The following is a 14,157-nucleotide window of genomic DNA, read 5'->3' on the forward strand; positions in this document are numbered from 1 at the left end:
TGTATTTAACCCATGTCCAATTAAAAATATAATTGCACAATCGTGTAAAATTGTGATTAGGTATTATATATGTTATTCATCAATCTTTGGATACTGTGGTTTTGAACAGCTGCGTTTTATGCACAAAATATTCCACTAAATTGTTTCCGAAAAGCGGTGTAGGAAGAGAATAAGAAATCAACGGAGAATCGCTTTTATTGCTTGTAAAGCAGTGGTTTACGACTCATTTTTTAGAGCTGGAACGACAGCGCCATCGCTCTCAAGGACAGATCCCTAGTGCATCAGGGTGCATCCAAAGCAGCCTTCCATCTCGTCCCAGCCAAGTTTGACTGCATAAAGGGTCGACAAGTGTGAATAAAATGTGAATAAATCAGAGCTTGTCGACAAGGCCGGGCTGTTTTTCCTGCCGCACACAAGCGCGATCAGGTCGGGCGTTTTCCTTTTTCGTGCGACGCATTTCTGCTGCGTACACACGCATTAAGTTACCTGTTACCTGTCCTCCAAATGCCCCATGGCACATAGGGCCTTACACACGCATTAAGGGTTTTTTACACACGCATTAAGGGTTGCGTTTTTTTATGCCCGAGACCCATTTTCGCCGTACTTTTTTCGTTCCGCTTTTTTCTTCCTTGCGCAGCCTCCTTTAATCAGGAGTGGTGCTTCCCCCCCCGAGTGGTCATTAAAGCGGAGTGCTGCGAGTAAACAGATCGATGGCTCTGCACAGTTGGCTGCGGAACCGGGTCAAACACACACCGATTTACAGGTAGGGGAGCGCACGGAGAGGCACACACACACACACACAAACAGGCACACACATGTAGACAGGTGCACACACACCCACACATACACACACACACAGAGACAGTCACACACACACATACAAACACACAGCAAGGCCTGGTATCGAATAATGTAATAACGGCCAATAACGTAATAACTGCCAATAACGTTATAATTTAAATGTTATAAAGCCAATAACGGAATAAATTGCAAATAATGTATTAAAGTTGTTGAGCCAATAATGTAATAACTTTTTTGCCAATAATGTAATAACGTATTACGTTATTGGATGGTTATTACATTATTTGCCTTGCATTAAAGGAATCCTTTGAAAATGTAATAAACTGAGCCAATAATGAAATAACTGAGGCGTCACTTTATTTTATTTTCAATTTCTGCAGAGAAACTGTCACACTTAGCCTTAATATTGCATCTTGGTTTATATGTAACCCTTTGGGTTCTGTCCGTGTATCCAACTCCCGGACCATGCAGACGCTTCGACGGAGTCGTGAGCCTTTCAAAGTTCTGCGTAGCAGTCAGGGCCGGTGTTGTGCCAAAAAGCGATCAGCTGCTAGAAAGTGATTTCAGCCGCGGGAGCGCGCACAGCCTGTTAAAGCCAGGCTATATCGCCTGTTAAAGCTAGGCTATATCGCCTGTTAAAGCTAGGCTATATCGCCTGTTAAAGCCAGGCTACATCGCCTTGAAACGTGAGTGCGGCAACAAAGTCTGATCAGTCATACTAGTCAATAGCACTTCAGGACTATTGTCCGCTGTATTAACACATATGTATTTTAAGCTGACAAGACATCGACGTTGTACAGGGATCTACGACGTGATCAGTCATACTAGTCAATAGCACTACAGGACTATGTCCGCTGTATTAAGAGAGAGAGAGAGAGAGAGAGAGAGAGAGAGAGAGAGAGAGAGAGAGAGAGAGAGAGAGAGAGAGAGAGAGAGAGAGAGTTATTCTTTTATTTTATACATTTTACCCAAAAATTATATTCTGGGCTAATTAAATAATATCCGGCGCTTTAGCCCCGAATAAAACAGCCTTGTGACGCCACCGAGTATAAGCACACAGGACAATGCCAAAGTATGTGAGTATAAGTACACAGGTTACTGGCTCAGTATGAGTATAAGTACACAGGTTACTGGCTCAGTATGAGTATATGTACACAGGTTACTGGCTCAGTATGAGTATAAGTACACAGGTTACTGGCTCAGTACGAGTATAAGTACACAGGATACTGGCTCAGTATGAGTATAAGTACACAGGTTACTGGCTCAGTACGAGTATAAGTACACAGGTTTCTGGCTCAGTACGAGTATATGTACACAGGATACTGGCTCAGTATGAGTATAAGTACACAGGTTACTGGCTCAGTATGAGTATAAGTACACAGGTTACTGGCTCAGTATGAGTATAAGTACACAGGTTACTTGCTCAGTATGAGTATATGTACACAGGATACTGGCTCAGTATGAGTATAAGTACACAGGTTACTGGCTCAGTATGAGTATAAGTACACAGGATACTGGCCAAGTATGAGCTGGAGTGGGGGGCGTTGGAGGCCCTTTGTGGCCCCCTGCCATCCGTCGGACCCCGTCCTCCGCCACCTGACGTCCGGCCCGTCGATGGGAACGCCGTCGACGGCAGGGGTGTTTCTAGGTTTCATTAACAACCGGGGCTGAGGAAAATGAAAATGCCAAAATTATTTCTATGCTTTATTTTGCATGAACATTCTTTCATAATGCTTCACCTTACTAAACAAAATAGTTTATTATAGCTTAAAATAGCTACCTGACTGCTGTGCTGCTTATCCCCAAATGTCTAAAGTTCCATTCAAGTTATTTCAGAGTAAAATGAATACAAGTGAGACAGACTTTACACACACGTATCTGACTGGGGATAGGATAGGTTAATTCACTCGAGGTGGTAAAAAGGTTATGTTTTTAAACTGTTTCTCTTGCCAGAAGGACTATCTAAACTAGGCTACTCATGAATAATTTTTTTAACCCAAAAATTATATTCAGGGCTAATTAAACACAGGGTCTGTGATTAGGATGTCTGCGTTCAGGGCCTAATCTACCAGGTAAACACGCGTCCTGCCGTCCTCCGAGCTCCAGGAAATGCACCAAGTTCCAGGTGGCTAATATTTAGCTCAGACGTTGTTCACTCAATACATTCATGATCCAAAATCTGACCGCTGCCGACCTCAGATCTGGTGAACTGGGCTTTTATTTCTTTCACTTCATATGCTTCGCCCAATCCTGTTGCTGGAGGCAGAGTTATTTGCAGACAAACTAGACCAGGACATGAACATTTTAAAATGTAAATACACAGACATTCATGCGGTGCATTTCAGCTGCCTCTGCTAGACAACAGTCTCACACCAAACTACATTTTCCGTTTGAACCAACGTAGCTATAGTACATTGATGTCAGACGGGTTGGTGGATTGAACGTGTTGTAGTAGCAGAGAATGGCCTGCGGGGCAGTATGTACATTGTTAAAGGGGACCTATTATGCTTTTCGACTTTTATGACCTATAAACGTTATGAGTCATGTTTAACCATACACAAAAAACGTAGATTTTCGGGAGACTCTTCCTCTTATCTGGGCGCCTTCAGCCTTCTGTCAACGCTCGGTTTCGTCCTTCTCCGCCCCCTCCTGCCAACCCAATTCAGTTGTGATTGGTTACCTTCCTTGAAGCGCGCGCGCGGGCAGATTTGACCAGGCATATGGGGGCGCGGCAGGAGTGCCTCTACGACGTAGATGATTTCCCGGAAATGTGAACAAGTGAATCGCAAACGTTGTCCCGAGTGTTTAGCGCTCTGCACAGCCACCCCAGACTGTCAGCAGGGAATACGTCGAAATGCATGTACGTCATTATTTGACACTTTAGTATGGTTAAACATGACTAATTATAACAACGTTTATAGGTCATAAGTCGAAAAAGCATAATAGGTCCCCTTTAAATACATGAATAGGCTTGAATTTTGTAGTAATATGGAGGTTTAATATTTTTACAAAATGGATTATGTCATTGCTGAATAACAATCATGTACATTAAATGTATTGCAGGATTTTAGCTTGACATTAACCAAGTTAAAGGACAATTAAATGAACCGCACCAAACATGTAGAAGTCAATGTGGGATTTTAATATATAAACAAAAACACTTGACACAAGTTTAATACAATTTTGTAAAGGAAAGCATAGGAAAACATTTTCCCAAATGAATCTTTTCAAAATGTCACCACCATTCCGAAAGCAAGTGAAGAGGTTTTCTTAAAGCAGTCCTCCCTGACCAGCTCTGTCCCTGACTCTAAACCCTGACTCTCAACCCTAACGCTGAACCCTCTGAGGGCAGGAAGACGCGCCTTCAGTGTAAAGGTTCGAACCACAGAGAAGGAAGAAGAAGAGGAAGCAGGAGATAGTAGTGAGGTTAGTGACAGACGTGAGGAAAGGCGTGTGGAAGCACACGGTTACATGTGGGGTCAAGAAGATCACTCCCACTGGAGGTCATTGATCCATCAGCCTCAGACTGCTGAGCTAAGCAGGTCTTCTGGAGGACGAGGCGCAGATGAACTGAGGAGACGGGACCAGCAGGATGTCAGGATCAGGGCGGGTTCAGCTCAGGTGTGTCTACCCCCGACCAAACAGGATCAGGTGAGGTTCAGCTCAGGTGTGTCTGCCCAGACCAAACAAGGACATTGATTAGGTTCAATATTCAAAAGATGCAACATTATCTGAACCAAAGATGAGTCATTAAGGAGCAGGCAGGCTTTCGGTCGCCTTGCTCAAGGACGCATCACTGCATTCTGAGGACTTGAACCCGGCAACATTGGTTTGAGAGTTGAACCCCCAACCCCTTACCTAGTCCACTATGTCCAGATAATGCAAACTTACGAGGAATCCTTGATGGTAGAGTCCTGGTTGTCCTCAGGATTTGCCTTCCAGATGTACGGCTTCTCCATCAGTCCTCCAGATTCCTGGTCTGGTTACAAACGAAATTTGTCTCTAATGTAAGGTAACAAACAGTAGTAATTTGTCTCTAATGAAAGGTAACAAACACAGGAGTAGTTTGTCTCTAATGTAAGATAACAAACACAGTAGTAGTTTATCTCTAATATCAGGTAACAAACAGTAGTAGGGCTCTAATGTAAGGTCACAAACACAGGAGTAGTTGGGCTCTAATGGCGCGTAACAAAGTAGCAGCTGTAGTTTGTCTGGTAAACAACCACAGTAGTATGCAGTAACTTGTACTGGACAAACGAATCCTGCATTACAACAAGTCCACTCTGTTTATTTTATGCAAACTTACGAGGCTCCTGGTTGGTAGTGATGTCGTCCTCCAGAGTCTTGGCTCCTCCATCAGCTCACCTCAGCCAGAGTCCTGGTCTGGAACAAACACTGGTCTCAGCAGTAAATCACCTAGGGACGCAACACACCCCACCACTGTAGAAGTCAATGTGGGATTTTAATATATAAACAACACTTGACAGAAGTTTAATACAATTTTGTAAAGGAAAGCAGATGAAAACATTTTCCCAAATGAACCTTTTCAAAATGTCACCACCATTCCGAAAGGTGGTGAAGAGGTTTGTGAAAAAGCAGTCCTCCCTGACCAGCTCTGTCCCTGACTCTAAACCCTGACTCTCAACCCTAACGCTAAACCCTCTGAGGGCAGCAAGACGCGCCTTCAGTGTAAAGGTTCGAACAACAGAGAAGGAAGAAGAAGAAGCAGTAGAGAGTAGTGAAGTAGTGAGGTTAGTGACAGACGTGAGGGAAAGGCGTGTGGAAGCACACGGTTACATGTGGGGTCAAGAAGATCACTCCCACTGGAGGTCATTGATCCATCAGCCTCAGACTGCTGAGCTGAGCAGGTCTTCTGGAGGACGAGGCGCAGATGAACTGAGGAGACGGGACCAGCAGGATGTCAGGATCAGGGCGGGTTCAGCTCAGGTGTGTCTACCCCCGACCAAACAGGATCAGGCGAGGTTCAGCTCAGGTGTGTCTGCCCAGACCAAACAAGGACATTGATTAGGTTCAATATTCAAAAGATGCAACATTATCTGAACCAAAGATAAGTCATTAAGGAGCAGGCAGGCTTTAGGTCGCCTTGCTCAAGGACGCATCACTGTATTCTGAGGACTTGAACCCGGCAACATTGGTTTGAGAGTTGAACCCCCAACCCCCTACCTAGTCCACTATGTCCAGATAATGCAAACTTACGAGGAATCCTTGATGGTAGAGTCCTGGTTGTCCTCAGGATTTGCCTTCCAGATGTACGGCTTCTCCATCAGTCCTCCAGATTTCTGGTCTGGTTACAAACAAAATTTGTCTCTAATGTAAGGTAACAAACACAGTAGTAATTTGTCTCTAATGAAAGGTAACAAACACAGGAGTAGTTTGTCTCTAATGTAAGGTAACAAACACAGGAGTAGTTTGTCTCTAATGTAAGGTAACAAACACAGTAGTAGTTGGGCTCTAATGGCGCGTAACAAAGTAGCAGCTGTAGTTTTTCTGGTAAACAACCACAGTAGTATGCAGTAACTTGTACTGGACAAACGAATCCTGCGTTACAACAAGTCCACTCTGTTTATTTTATGCAAACTTACGAGGATCCTGGTTGGTAGAGTGATGCCATCAGCTCACCTCAGCCAGAGTCCTGGTCTGGAACAAACAGCGCAAGTCTGGCCCCAACGTCTGCTAACAAACAAAAATGTTAAGTCTTTTATTTCCACTTTGTTAGGTTAATACAAACTTCCAATCCTTGTTGGTAGAGTGATGGTCATCCTCCAGATTCACGGCTCCCCTACCAGCTCGCCTCCGCTCCAGAAACACTTTCTAGTAAGAAAACACAGCGGTAGTTGGTTAACGCATGTCAAAAGGAACAGCTGTAGTTTGCCCTTTAAGTCAACCATGTAAGTAAATACAAACTTACGAGGAATCCAGCACCTCCCCTCAGACAGATTCCTGGTCTGGAACAAACACAGTTGGTCTCCGCAGTAAATCACCTGGGGACGCAACACACCCCACCACCTGCATCTGAGGTTCACATGTAAAAGTGAAGACAAATTTAAACATATTTAAACACTTAAATTAGACAACGTCTGCAGATTATCGCGTTCAGCAATTCATCTACTACGGTCGTAGCAGCACTAGTAACAATAATGGCTCATATGACTCTTACATAACCCCCGTATGAATTAACTCAAATCACAGCTTGGCACAGATTTAAAATCATAAGATGATCAAAAACTATTATTTTATAACTCAAGGCTAGACAAGACTTGAGAGGCCAGACATGAGCATCCTGTTTTTGGGAATAAAGACAGAGCAGTCCACAAGTTTAAAGAAGTGGTTCAGGCCATGCATTGAAACTGACCTAAGCAGACTACTCACACACCAGAGCACTGACCTGTTCTGGAGGCCTTCTGACAGGAGGTGGAGGTCTGGCTCTGGATGAGGAGGTGGAGGTCTTGCTCTGGGTGAGGAGGCAGACACCTTGGGACAAACTACACGTTACCTTTTTAACCTTGTACAGTTCTAGAGTATCTTCTACTGTAACATGTGGGAAGGACGGCCATTATTTTAGCTTTGATATTATGCAGTTGGTAACTCTGCACCAAAGTCGTTGTTCAACGTCATTACATTTGGTAGGGTTTAACTTCTGTGGCAATTAATGACAGCAGATATTTAGAACGTACAAAAGCTGATGTAACAAAGAACACTAAGCAGTATCGATATTAAATCAAATATACTCAACCATATTCAGGTGCTGGGTTCCGTTGAAATGCCACCTTGAAATGATTTTCAGCCGTTACTGATGTCAAAAATGGGCCCGCAAGTAGAACGCAGTTTTGTATGCAGCGAGAGTCCCGTCACGTCATCGTGGTTAAAAGTACGGCGCAACCATCGGAAATGATTAACATATTGTACGACGTACGTGTCAGTATGTATTTAATATCAAACTTAAGTCGTTTAAGATAAGGGGCAACAATTCCCAATGGAAACGACTGAAAAATTGTTTTCGTTGGCAACGGCTCGAGGTTACGCAAATACATTCCAGAACGTTCTGCCAGATTCCCTCAGGGGACTCCGGTCCAACTAACTGCCAGGTGGTTTCTTATGGTTGTCAAGACTACAACGTTCTATGCTAACCATTGGGACTAAATAAAGTGACCGCACTCAGAAACCTCCACGGCGGGAAGCACAAACCGTCCGACCGGAATCCGAACATTCCGGCCGGAACCAACCAAAGAAACAACATAACCAGCGCCTCACCTTGAGCTGAACGGAGGAAGATCCTGAAGTCCAGCGATGGTCTTCATTAAAACACAGCCAACAGACTTACCTTGAGGAGATCTGTTTGTTGCTGTTGGTCATTGCTACTATACAGTGTGCCTTTACATTATTATTCACCCAGTGTGTACATGTTATATCACTCAAAACCGTACAAAGAACCAAACTACCATGTACGACAACTTTAAACCTAAAATCATTCAATACAAAACCGTGTCTACATTTTACAATTATCAAGATTATTCAGGGTACAAACCATACAGAGCAAATCTAAACGTTGAGCTCACAGAGAGCCGACCATAGCCCTGCAACGTCACCCTGACCGCCTCATCACCAACAGCAAATCATGCCAGCCAGCCAACACATTTACAGTTCCAGTGAGAAGCGGGCATCTGAGTGAAAGGACCGCCCATAATAAAAAGAAGCCCAATTCTTGAACTATCCAATCATCTTCATGGTTTAGAGATTTACAGACTTGACATGCCATTGTGTTCTAAACACCTTTGTCTGCTCCCTCGTTACTTATAAAACTCTACATCTCCATCACTAGATTGTTGCATCCTACTCATGGGGGTGTGGTCTGAGTGAGCAGAGATGCATGCTGGGATACAGTGCTTTCTGAAGTATTCAGTTTGATAGACACACCCCTCAGGAGAAACCAAGTGTTTGAGAATCTGTCGTGACATCAGTTACATGAGCTGGAATATCCTTCAAGATGGCGCCAGGATTCTCAGAGGAGAAAGGCCAATAGGAAGATGTGAGGGTTCTTCCCCTCAGCCAGTGGAACACAACAACGGTCTTCATCAGAGTACCATGGAACACTTTGAAACATCCTCCTCTTTACACCGTGAAGCCCCAGTGAAGGTTTCCTTAACTCCTCAGCTGAAGAGCACAACTTCAGCTCGAAGAGCGCACTAGTTGCAGTTCCCAGATTGGTTCTGATTTAAGGGAACCAATCGTTCTGCTAGTCCTGTCCGAAACAAATACAGTTCAGCCTGAGAAGATGTGCAACAGAGCAAGACAAGATCCACAGGGCTCTCCATCAATCCAGCCAGGTAGGAAGAGCCGTCTCATTACAGGTCTGAAGGTCATCTTGAATATCCATTTAGCTCCCTTTCCAACGTCAGACTCTGCTTTTGGAATTCCTTCAGGTGTCCATCCTCCATTGATCCTGATTGGTGTAGTCCCAGTTTGAAGTCACTGATCTGAACACGCTGCTTGCATTCTTTTACACTTGAGTTGGATACTCTCCTTCCTGCCCAGTGTGTTGGATATTGCTCCGCAGCGTCGCTCTGGGCTCTTCATGTCTACTGGAGGCCCTTAAGTAAACCTGTGGCCGTCCAGCAGGTATGATTTAGTTGACCATTCCAATATCCCAAGCCAATCACACAGACCCCCGTATGAACATTATTACTGTCAATGCAAGCCGGACACGCACTTGGAACCCAGGACACGCACGTAGAACCCCATGCCAGCTGTGAGTGAGAGACACACAGTAGAACCTAGGATGCTCAAAAACCATCCATCTCATGTCAAACCCAAACGCACACACCACTGAGCCATAAAAGGCCAAACAATCATGCAGGGTAAAAACTTCATGCCAAATAACATTCCATCATCCAACCCCAGCTCTCCTGCCAGGGCACCCAGAACAGAACAACCAATGTCTCCAGAGAAGTAAATTACATGCAACATTTTTCAGTGGCGTCCCACATTGGTGATGGATTATGCTTGGCGTCTCCAAAATGTGTCCAAGGTTGATTCAACGTCTCTGAAGTCATGTCTTTGTAGTCCAGTGGTTTCCTGAATGAGGGGCCTTCACAGATGCAAACGGTGAAGCTTTAGTCAGCCTGGGGACAGGAAGGAGGTCATCTGTTCAGAAGACCACCCAGTGGAGGGGGGTGGCTCTTGAGGAGCAGGATCCATCTTGGAATGGCCCCAATTAAGACCTTCTTGGACATGAAACTGTTCCTGAGGAGGCACGATGTCTGAAGGGGACTGTTGAATGTGTTCCATGGTTCTCTGTGTCAGACTGAAGTTTTGTTTTAGCTGTTGAGATGAGGAGCCCCCTCATCTCCCCCTGGCGTTTCCCCTTCTGAATCCCTGTCTCCATCTTAAAGAACATTCTAGTCCATGTAACTGACGTTACGACGGTTTCTCAAACACTCGGTTTCCCCTGAGGGGGCGTGTCTACAGACCTGTAGACTTCAGACAGCACTGTATCCCAGTATGCACCTCTGCTCACTCAGACCACACCCACATGTGATGAAGATGCAGAGCTCAGGAGAGTAGCTGGAAAGAAGACTGAAGACATCAGAACCCTACCCATTACTCCAGCTTGCAACAATAACTTGGAGCCGGTAACCATTTTAACAAATCATTAAAACCAACATAAAAACAAACACCTAAGTAACCAATGAACCAATAAAACATCCTTACAACTCAGATCAACCTTCAGGTAACGGGTTAACTCACCAGGAAGCCAAAATACATCAATGTGCCCAAGAGTAATGAGAAACTTATGACTTACAGTTTTCAGTTCATCTTCATGGTTAAGTTGGGATACTCACAGAACTGCAGTTAAATATCCATGATAGACCTTTGAAGGAAGGAAGAGTTTACTCATGGTCCCCAAACTTGGACACTGTCCCACAGTTCAACATCTACCATCTCCATTAAATCAGATAAATGAATGACAATACAAATTCAGGGCTTTTGGGATCATCCAACTTTTAAATAATGATAATTAACGAATCCAGCTTTTTAATATAAGTTATACTAATTATTTGACTCATTAGTCAAGAGCAGTGGAGGCTTCTCCATTGAGGAGAGGGAGGAAGATCCTCCATAACATTGTTGAGAATATAAATGTAGATTGCCCAGACTACTGTAATGAATTAATGCCCTTAAATATGACTACTTCAATGCCTTTGATTATATATTGTTTGTTTCCCTGGGTAAAGGGACATTAGCACCCCCTATCGCCTTTTGACAATTACTTCAGGGAGGAAGGTCCGCCCTCAGCCTCCGTTGACTCCCATTCATTTCCCAGAAAGTACTGACGGCCGGTGAATAACATGGGTTTCAATGGGAGAGAGGAGGAAAGTCCTCCTCTAGTGGGTGTGACCTTACAGGGGTCTGATTCGCGCAGAAATCTAGTCGCGCGGCGCTATGAACCAATCAGCAGGATTCCTGGCTGGTGAGCAGTGTTGCCAGATTTCCCACCCAATTGGGCTACTTTTAACCGCTTTAGGCTGGGAAAATTATCATTGGGCGGGAAATCTACCCAATCTGGCAACGCTGTCGATAACAAACAAACCTGCTCTGCCTGCATTGCATTGCCGCTCAGTCTAAGAGACGCAAAGCAGGTGAAATCATCTGAAGGATAACGAGATTCTAACATTTGCGAATAAAGTGTACAATGGAAACATTGGAAACATAGGACATTGTTCATTTTTAATTACACAAAGCATTCCATTCATTGAGTTACAGTGCTAAGTTAGCGGCCAAAGAAAAAGGTAGACCACTTCGCAAAATCGAGATCACCAAAAGTAATGGCAACGTCAGTGTTGTGGGTGCTACATGGTTTGCTAGGTACTCATGGCTTACTGGTAGCATTACTAGCAATAGACTGTATTGCTGGCCCTGTTTGCTAATGAATAATGGCAAATCTCCAACGTGGGCTGTTCATGGTTTCCCTGATGTGAAAAATCTTGATAGGGCAAACAAACGCCACGACTAGTGTCAAGTTCACGTTGGTGTTGCTATGCGACTTTCCTTGCTAGGCTCACTTTAAAGACTACCAGCCACCACTGGTCAAGAGTGATTTACCTCTTACTTCGACAAGTTTGAATGTATAGTCTCTAAAATGTTACTTTCAGGTAGAATCATTATTTAAATTTCAAATGAGAGTTAATCCACCACAATCCCCGATTTCCTTCACACATTATCAGTGAATTATATTCAACATACAAGTCACGTCAGTTGTGCTTTGCTACACAATTCTACTCACATCAGGTTCAGATGAGATGCTCCTCTTTACTTCAAAAAGTCTTTAACCTGTGAAACTGGAGGAGATGTCAAACACACACGTTGTGTGCAGTGGAGGACAACAATGGACTGTCCGGTTCCCTCTTAAGTGAAACGCACCAGATGCAACCAATTAACTGATTAAGAAAACCACATGGCAGGCGAGCTGTGAGAGGGGAGCTATTGAGTAAAACTCAACACAGGTTCGGCGCCCTCTGGTCGAACTTGGTAACAGTGAGAGGCTATTTCAGCTCTGTGTTTGATCTTGATCTCATACAGACACACACCAATAGGTATACACCATATAGATACACACACACCATAGATACACCATAGACCCCATTTAGATACACACCATAAAGATAAACACGCAAAATAGACACGCACCAAAGATTAACTTAATGTAGATACAAAGATAGATAGTTTTAGTTTGTATCCTCCCCCACCCCCCCCACACACACACACACACACACACACACACACACACACACACACACACACACACACACACACACACACACACACACGCAAGGATCTGACTGGGGATAGGATAGGTTAATTCACTTGAGGTGGTAAACAGGTTGTTGTTTATTCTCTTGGCAAAATGACTATCTAGACTAGGCTACTTATAAATGTCTATAAATATTATTATTTTTTATTATTATTTTTATTTTTATATTCTGGGCTAATTGAATAACATCCGAGGCTTTAGCCCCGAATAAAACAGCATAGTGACGCCACTGATCAACACAGATATGTATTTTAAGGTGACAAGACATCGACGTTGTACGGGGATGGACGTCTTATCAGTCATACTGGTCAATAGCACTACAGGACTATTGTCCTTGAGTCAATTATCCTTCTTTATGTTTTTAACCACTGTAATCGAAATTATTTCTTTGTGTCTTTTTTATACAATAAAACATGTATTTTCTTACTATACATTATTTTCCCCGCTTATAGAATTTTCAAGAAGAAGTTTTTTTCTTCTCAAAATGAATTGATAACATTCATGAGTAGGTCCTATCACATTAAATAGATTAGGGTTCAAACTGACACTATAACATTCATATGGGCTATGTGGGGTAGATAAGAACAAATCCAGTCTCTTTTATCAGCTGTAATACGTTTTAAAGCGAAAATATGACACATTGGAGTAGTTTTCCTCCTGCCAGAAAATGATCTCAAGCCCTCTCTTGGTACTGAAATGTTTTATTTGCCTTAAAATGAGTTGATAACATTCATGAGTATCACATTACATAGATTACATCCCATCCAGTGTCTATTAACAGCTGAAACACCTTCACATGGGCAAATATAAGACATTTCAGTCGTTTCCCTCCTGCCAAAAATGATCTGAAGCCGAATCTTGTAATTAAAATGATATTTCTGCTCCAAACTGACACTATAACATTCATGTGGGCTATATGGGGTAGATAAGAACAAATCCTGTCTCTTTTATCAGCTCTTAATTTAGGTCAAGCATGCAAATATTTATTTTGGCATGAAACATACAACCCTTCAGGTAGTTTAGCATTAATTGCGAGTTGCTAAAGTAAAGTAAAGTTTAAACTAAAATTAATTTTACAGCCAGGAATTGGAAGGAATTCTATCTATTCTATGTTTACTATATACATTACACACATACCAGGCACATTCAAAGTTATATATGTAACGTAGACACCTTGTACGGTAAATCAGCAAAGGCCACAGTTGCATTTCAATGCTACTTCCTCTTTGTCCCATTCTTCATCCGACATGGCCATTCAGGTCGGATGGTACCACCTCTTGCATTTAGCGCATTCAACCTGATATACATTTTTAAATCACATTAGATTAGGCTTTCTTGAAAAAAAATGCTAATTCTATATCCGATATCAAATGTTAGCCAAATCCGTATCCATTGAAGGGTGATGATTTTACAGTGCTACTCTGTGTATTCAAAAGTTTAACTTAAATGACCCATTTTGTGTTTCCCTTCTGTCCAGTGGGATTCTCCTGCCCGCAACTGGAACAATGGTCTGTTTCACTGAAGAC

At 43.2% G+C, this 14,157-nt stretch overlaps 1 long non-coding RNA gene across 8 annotated transcripts; it reads right to left on the reverse strand.

Moving 5' to 3' along the window:
* Positions 1-3,866: 3,866 nt before the first annotated feature.
* LOC130377573 (uncharacterized) lies at positions 3,867-12,219 on the reverse strand. 8 transcript variants are annotated; one of them, XR_008894261.1, is made up of 10 exons: positions 12,104-12,219; positions 7,208-10,690; positions 6,731-6,834; positions 6,606-6,633; positions 6,405-6,492; positions 6,019-6,106; positions 5,599-5,800; positions 5,108-5,217; positions 4,693-4,780; positions 3,868-4,474 (listed from the first exon to the last, which is right to left on the reverse strand). It is a non-coding gene; the product is annotated as an uncharacterized LOC130377573 (long non-coding RNA). The 8 variants fall into 8 exon arrangements; XR_008894262.1 differs by having other exon boundaries at positions 3,867-4,474; positions 5,599-5,754; positions 6,405-6,633; XR_008894265.1 differs by having other exon boundaries at positions 3,867-4,474; positions 5,626-5,800; positions 6,405-6,633.
* Positions 12,220-14,157: the final 1,938 nt, after the last annotated feature.

The sequence above is a fragment of the Gadus chalcogrammus genome, chromosome 23 (assembly GCF_026213295.1).
Source record: "Gadus chalcogrammus isolate NIFS_2021 chromosome 23, NIFS_Gcha_1.0, whole genome shotgun sequence".
Lineage (NCBI taxonomy): Eukaryota > Metazoa > Chordata > Actinopteri > Gadiformes > Gadidae > Gadus > Gadus chalcogrammus.